The following is a 6,302-nucleotide window of genomic DNA, read 5'->3' as shown; positions in this document are numbered from 1 at the left end:
AGTGAGGATTCTGAAGGACGAAGAAGGACCACTTACTGGGAACGCTGGCACTGACATTCCAGACGTTGAAACTGATATATGAACGTGGCACTTCTTCCGACTCCAACTGGCTTTTTCCAAAGACAAACATGATGCCATGGTGGAACAGCCAGCCTTTTACACACATTAGCGGAGTGAAAAACACTAGATAAGGAGGGAGAAGTGTGTGTGGGAGAAGCTTTGGGGTGGTGTATGAGGGGGTGTCTAGTCTCCTTAAGTAGTTCTCATTGTTATCTAGGACAACTACATGTGTCTAACCAGCGGTTCTTCACCTCATTACGACCTTTTGAAGACTTTTTCTTGTAGATAAGGTCGAACTGAACCAGGCACTTTTTCATGTGGTTTTCTTTTAAAAATGCTGATGCGGCTGATTTTGTTTTGTGTGTTTTTTGACGTGCACTACAAAGTGTGCTTGGGATTTACTGTCTGATTAGAGGGAATTTGTTATTGTAAAATACCTGTGCTCCCGGAATGACAATGTGGAGTGTTACACAATACAAAGGGATTTTTTTGGTTGCAGAAACTGCAATGATCAATGATCAAGTCAAGTCAGTACTGGTGATGATGGGGTCTTGAAGGCAGAGTATGTTGGGAATGTAAAGTGGCTTCTGGGACAGAGGCTGCATAGAGAGAGAGTATTTTTCGGGGAGAGATGCAGGCTGAGTGGAATACTGAGCTGTAGATGTGATGAGAAGTTGAACTATCTCCAGTCTCCAGGAGACGAAACAGACCTCCGATTATGATATTAGGGGAAATTTAAACATCTCCCAGCGAGTGGTCCAGGGTAAACAAGTAGACAGTGTTGTTCATTCATCATGGTCAAGCCTTCACACGCTGTAGCTGCCCATTTAGAGTCATGTGGGAGCCACCAGCAGTGGTCCGGAGACTGGTCTGAACTCCTGCTGCAACTTTGAGTCCAGTTTCTCATGAGAACATTGAAGTACATCACATATCTGAACTGTTGTGTGGGACACAGTGTTGTTGGTATTCCGGCACAAATTGTGGCACACAGAGTGAGGTGTGGTCTACTTTTCCACGAGCTCTGCAACATGTGAAGGACACCTTAGCTGTGAAGCCCTGTGAAGCAGCTGCTGGAGAAGAGACTTAGAGACTTAGACTTAGACTAGACTTTATGTAAAGTCTAGTCTAAGTCAAGAGGCGAGAGTTAAGAGGCCAGCTGCGAGCGACTTGTGCCTGGGCAAAGTGAAACGTTACATTCATCACACTGTGAAGTGCGCGTTAAGGATAATAGGCGGATCTCATTGGCTCCTGCCGATCCGTGGACATTACAGGCCAGACGATGAAAGGTGAAAAGGTCAAGGACCAGGAAGGAATGGAAATCAAGATAGAGATATAGGATATGGAGACGGAAGTGCGGAATGTGACACGCATGCATGTAAGAAAGCCTGTGGAATAGAAGCCGTTCCAAACAAATCCATTCGGCCAACTAAATATAGTGTGGAAGATAACAGACCACACACCTTGGGTGGTCATACTTCAAATCAGAACTCAGCACCAATATGCAACTCTCGAAATATATGGAGGTAAAAATGATGCTGGATTGCATCATCCAGCATTTTCACCAACAAGTATCAAATATTCCATGAGAAGTTGCGCAAAGAGAGAAACATTTGTCCTCCAAAATTCCTGAAACAGCCTGATCAAACATAAAGCAAGGCCAAATAAAACACCACTGGACTTGAGTCTGGCACGGACACTCGGAGCCGCAGTCCCGTCGGGATCACTCCGTCCACAGACAGGACATCGACTTCGCTATGTACGTGGAACGAAGGTCACCCACATTGACTCCAAACTTAAACTTAGTGACCCACGCAGCACTATTTAGCTTTTTCTATTTTTGTGAGTGCTTGTTTTGTGAACTGCTCCAGACGCTCCACAGCGCAGATAGCTGTAATAGTTTCTCCATACAAGGGGAGTGACGCCCAGGCAACTCTAAACAAGTTATGAAATGTTCACAATTCAATGATTTGTCAGCAACGTGTCAAGCAGAAAAGAACAGTCTCATATCACATCAGGTATGCTGTGAGAACATACACACACCAACACACAGGTAGAGATGGTCAAACAATATATAGTTAATTTATTGTTCATCTTTGTTTTGCTATTTTCAGGCTTCTGTTTCGCATAAAACCAATTGCAGCGGCGACTAAAACAGAAACATCACAGACGTACAAAATTCCGTGACGGAACGTCAACACAAAACAGGAAGGTCTAACCTTGTGTTTGCTTCTCATTGTTTGTTATTTGTCCACAAGGTTTACTCTGTTACAGTTCCTAACATTGTGTGGAAAAAAAAGAAAGCAAAGCTATTGTGGGATTAACCAAATATTTCTCAAAGGCTGCAGCTCATTTATCTCAAGGATACAGAGCAGACTTTAGTAGTGTTTGTGCGTTATGTTCTATATATTTGCATTTTTTTTCTGGCTCTAAATAATTTATATAAATGGTTAGAAGCTATGAGAAACAATCAATTCCAGGTATATACATTTCAAGGAAACAAAAAACCTTGGTGAGCCACTCAACCTGCCAAAGTGGTGACGGTCCTGGGCTGCACAACATACAAGTGTAAACATGATGCAGCTTTGCACAGCAAGCATCCGTGAATAGTGTTATGGAAAAATCTATACTGGTGTCCAGTTATTTCTGAGCGGCTGCGCTGTGGCCAACAATAGCTGCTGAGCCCTGCAGCCATGTGTCAGTCAGCCACTGAAATTGATCAGAACAGCAAAATGATTTTTTTCTTTTACAGTAAATTTTGTTTTGTAGGTGCTCTTTAATGAAATGTTAGGGTCATGGGAGGCCCCTGCCTGTGACTCTGAATGATACACTGTCATATCTTGCCTCGTGTTTGTCAGGATTAGTTTTACCTTATTAGATGTGAAACTATTCCCGTTGTGGCCACTGACAGAGATAAAGGGATAGTCTGTATATGTCTTTATCTGCAAAATAATTCTGTGTTTCACAGAAATGTTTCTGTTGCAGATGAAGGAATTCTTTGCGAGGAGACTGAGAACACGTGTTTGTGCTCATGTGGTTTTTGTTGCCTTGATGCCATGACGCTAGGTTTCCTTTGCATTTATCAGTCAGTTTGCAAAGTGTCTCGAGAAGTTAGGAATGAATCTCATTGAAATCTTCAGGGCATGTTGATGGTTGAGCTATGGTGGTGTTTCTAATTCAATCGAAAAGATTTTTTTAAGGCTCATCTGCAAGGGTTCTAGAAAAATAGCAATTGTGGCTTGCACCCAAGTATCATTTTCCATTTCTAGGGAACATCAATTGTTAAGTTCAGTCAAGAGAAATGAGCTGCTTGATGGAGGTCTGCGCTTACTCAGTGCCTTTCTGGTTACCGCAAGTTCCAGACTAAAAGCGGGTCCTTTTTTCACACGCTGTAATACCAGTGGCTTAAACAACAATGCGGCTAATATAAAGTATTTTTACAGACTAATGTGCTTCATGCCACCAAGAAACCAAGCGGTGTTTCACTCAATGCCACTCAATGGATAGTTTCCGCCACTGCGCTGGTGTTGCTGGAGCTCCGCCTCCTCAATCCGTCTGAGCTTAGTCGGTGTCAGAAGTGATGCCACGTAGTCTCACGCATCTAAAAGCCAATAAACTGAAATCACCTGCACCTGTGGCCTATAGACCAGCACCGCTTATGTATGTAAAAAAAATGAATTTTCTTAAATGAATTTAGTGGGAGTGGCTTACAGTATATTCAGGTGCGCTCAACAGTCTAAACTTTGTGAGGGAAATCCAGTTCAGTTCAGTCAGTCTGAACGTCCTCCACACATTTTCTGCTCAGCCTCAGCACTTGCTGCAGCAGCAGGCTGAAAACGGCCTTCCTAAACACACGGAGTCAGGGTGGTGAGTCAGAGACCCATGTGGCAAATCACAGAATTCTGATGAGCCTCGACCAGGACGACGACAGATCAGCAAATGTTGAACAGCCTAGTCATATCTAACTGAGCGCGTGCGCGTCCAAGCGTCTGCAAAGGCGAGTGTCAGTCAGGTTGCGTCAGTCTCCCAGAACTGGTTAGAAAAAAATGTAAAAAATCACGGAGATCAGAGTTAATTGTTATGTGAGTCAGAGCCACAGTGTTTGGATATAAATAGTTAAGAAGGGAACACCTTTTGTGAGCTCACCTCACCGCAGGAGGACTCGCCCAGGTATACAGGTATGGCAACCTTGGGCGCTTCAATTACAACAGCAGGCTAAATATAAACGCCAGTGTTTACATAACTCAAGATTAAGAATTCCACACTGTAGAGAACAATCCTCCTGCGGCAGATGACACCCCTCCCTATTACATCCTGCTGCTGAGGGGAGCCGTGACATGACCCCACGACTGCTGGTTGGAAAACGAAAGAGCCCAGGCCACTGCGTGATTCAGATGAGCACGTTCCCAAGAGGCCGCTTGACTGAAAGAAGAGCGCAGCCGGGACAATATGAGGGCAAATCGGTCTGATGGGGGCTCGTAATTGGTAAACAGAGAAGACTGTCAGCCGACTTGTGTTAAAAGTGGTGTTAGTCGGTTTCATTTAGAGCATATCTTCATTCCCAGTTGAGAGCTGCATCCTGTTCCTGCGTCACTCTCTTCATCCTCTTGCATATGGAGCAGCTGAAAGGTGCTAATTGAGGTTTCTTCAATCTATATCTGGAAAAAGCCATGACGTGGAAGCATGCAGGAAGCCACTGAGATTCTCTTTACACACAATGAAATGTGAGGAGATTAGGTGAGACATATGATTCAATACAGAAGGGAGTTGGTTCGCGTGCGGGTCAGCAGACCTCACCACACCCGGTCAAATGATAAACACGGGCACGGCCTCATCTGAAATTAAAGGACACGCAGGAATGAAGAACTCAGTCATATGACTTCTGATCCCATTCATCCACGGGGATCCACTTTCAGCCACAAACGAGAGAAGCAGATGCTTAAGGAGAAGACGGCCGGGCATCAGGTTGCATATCACTTTGCACGGTTACAAAAATATGCATGCATCAATACACTCGGACGCACAGGAAGCAACGTTTGATGGAGAGATAAATCTGCACTGCCGGAATCTAGACATACGTCAGGAAATAGACATCAAGCCAACGCTCCTTTGATGGGTCCTTTTCAGCAAGCTTTTTCATACACTCATTTATCCAACAATGACCAATGCACATGAAGGGATACTGAAATCTCATCTTAAGAAGTTCATTTTGACAACAAACCTTTTCACATTACAATTCACTGCTTATCTAAAAAAAAAAAAAACAATGCTGCAGTTCATCTTTTCAAATGTTCAGCCTGAGTAAAAAGCACAAGTGTAGCAACAACAACAACAACCAAAAAAATAGTTGCTCTAGTCTTCTTTAAGGTGACACAAGCAGTTCCCTACCTCACGACCTTTGGCCTCACAACTGCAAGAGTCTGTCAACATGACGTTGTGTAACAGCCTCCCCTATCAGTGCAGCCACCCGGGGTCGGTGGACTGAGCCCACTGAAAGACTCTGGCTCAGCTCCACAACTCTGTGAGCAGTCACAGCTGAGTTGGAGGAACTGAAACCAACTGACCTCCTTATCGTCCTTTGCCCACTTGCTCGTGCTCTTCGATGTTGCTTATTGGTGACACCTTCTAATCCACGCGTCCCTCAGCGCTTCAGCAACACTTTATATATTGGTTTCACCTCTACTTAATACGACTTTAATAAAGCGGATGGACCTGTTGTGGAAGCTGTCACACAGGCAGCTTGTGTAACAAACCATGCAATTTCTGAGGAGATAAAGATCTGTGAAGTCCGTTCCAACACTCTCCATGCCTTTTTGCATGCTTCCATTTTAAAGTTCGTATTATTGAATGATACAAGGTACCCATGTTAGCGGGCAAATATTTCCGTCACTTTAGATATGGTCAGTATTTTGTTGTTGTTCCTCCATTGGTCTAAAAAAATAACAGCATTACCTCAAATGTCGGTGTATTTGTATTTAGAACTGGATTAACTATACAGTCCTGAAAATAAATGACTTTTATTTATGAATACCAACACTCGACTTAAGAGGTGCACTACTTAACATAAAATGAGTCCCAACTGGAAAAAAATGAAGTGAAATTGACAGTTTAAGACATACTTAGACTGAGCAGAACTGCTTATATTAGTGATGAAAATAAAGAGTTTGGTTAACATATGTGGCCTGTAAATAACCTCCTAAAATGACAGGCCGAACTAATGGATACGAGGGGAAATGAAGCACTTC

Source organism: Synchiropus splendidus, chromosome 7 (genome assembly GCF_027744825.2).
Source record: "Synchiropus splendidus isolate RoL2022-P1 chromosome 7, RoL_Sspl_1.0, whole genome shotgun sequence".
Taxonomy (NCBI): domain Eukaryota; kingdom Metazoa; phylum Chordata; class Actinopteri; order Syngnathiformes; family Callionymidae; genus Synchiropus; species Synchiropus splendidus.
This window is presented reverse-complemented; position numbering follows the sequence as displayed.